Source organism: Propithecus coquereli, unplaced genomic scaffold (genome assembly GCF_000956105.1).
Source record: "Propithecus coquereli isolate 6110/MARCELLA unplaced genomic scaffold, Pcoq_1.0 Scaffold45, whole genome shotgun sequence".
Taxonomy (NCBI): domain Eukaryota; kingdom Metazoa; phylum Chordata; class Mammalia; order Primates; family Indriidae; genus Propithecus; species Propithecus coquereli.
The window spans coordinates 9,761,896-9,763,268 of record NW_012150285.1 but is presented as its reverse complement, the minus strand read 5'-3'; the positions used below and the strand labels follow the sequence as shown (position 1 = coordinate 9,763,268).

At 40.3% G+C, this 1,373-nt stretch overlaps 1 pseudogene across 1 annotated transcript in view; it reads right to left on the bottom strand.

Annotated features, from left to right (window-relative positions):
- Positions 1 to 1,371, bottom strand: part of LOC105818761 — a 2,125-nt pseudogene extending 754 nt beyond the window's left edge. Inside the window, exon 1 of the transcript XR_001137916.1 lies at positions 7 to 1,371. The product of XR_001137916.1 is annotated as a 60 kDa heat shock protein, mitochondrial pseudogene (transcript). The remainder of the gene's footprint in view (positions 1 to 6) is intronic.
- Between the last annotated feature and the right edge of the window lie 2 nt (positions 1,372 to 1,373).

The window sequence follows — 1,373 nt, the reverse complement described above, 5'->3', positions numbered from 1 at the left end:
AGGAACTTTGCATAATTTTCTCAACTATCAAAGATCCTTCAACACCTGCATTCTTAGCAATGGCCAACGCAGGAATTTTGAGTGTTCTTTTAACAATTTCTATACCAATTTTTTGATCTTCATTAGCTGGAGTTAATGAATCCAAGGCTGGAATGCACCGAAGCAGGGCACAACCCCCTCCCAGAACAATGCCTTCTTCAACAGCAGCTCTCGTAGCATTAAGGGCATCTGTAACTCTTTCTTTTCATTTACTTCAACATCGCTTGTCCCATCAACCTTCAATACAGCTACTCTATCTGAAAGTTTTGCCAGATGTTCATTCAGTTTTTCCCTTTCATATTCACTAGTTGTAACATCTAACTGCTCAATGATTTCTTGAATACGTTTTTCAATTTGAGCCTTGTCACCTTTTCCTTTCAAGAGCATGGCATCATCTTTGGTCACAATGGCCTCTCCAACTTTTCCCAAGTCATGAGGCTGAACATCTTCAAGATTTAGGGTCAACCCCTCTTCTCCAAACACTGCACCACCAGTAGCAATAGCCATGTCTTTAAGCTGGTTCTTTCTATTATCACCAAAACTTGGAGCTTTGACTGCTACGATTTGGAGACCAACTTTTAACCTATTCAAAATGAGTGTACTTAGAGCTTCCCCATCAACATCTTCAGCAATTATGACCAAGGGCTTATGGTGAGCATTGGCAATCTCAAGAGCAGGTACAATCAACTGGACACTGGAAATTTTCTTTTCACTCAGTAGAACATAGGCATCCTGGAATTCACATTTCTGACCTTTTGACGTGTTAATAAATTATGGAGAGATATAGCCTCGATCAAATTTCATGCCTTCAATAATTTCTGATTCATCATTGAGTGTTTTTCCATCCTTTACTGTGATGATGCCCTTTCTTCCAACCTTTCTCATTGCATCAGAAATGATGTTGCCAATTTCTTTGTCTCTATTTGCAGAAATTGTAGCAACCTGGGCAATTTCTTCAGGGGTTGTCACAGGTTTAGACTGCTTCTTTAGTTCAGCAATTACAGCATCAACAGCTAACATCACACCTCTCCTGATTTCCACTGGATTAGCGCCTTTGCTAATCTTCTCAAAGCCTTCCTTGGCAATAGACCGTGCCAGTACAGTAGCAGTGGTGGTACCATCCCCAGCCTCTTCATTTGTGTTATTGGCAACATCTTGAAGAAGTTTCACTCCAATATTTTTATATTTATCCTTTAAGTCAATTGACTTTGCAACAGTCACACCATCTTTTGTTACTTTGGGACTTCCCCAACTCTGTTCAATAATCACTGTTCTTCCCTTTGGCCCCATTGTAACAGCTACAGCATCGGCTAAAAGGTCTACACCTTGAAGCA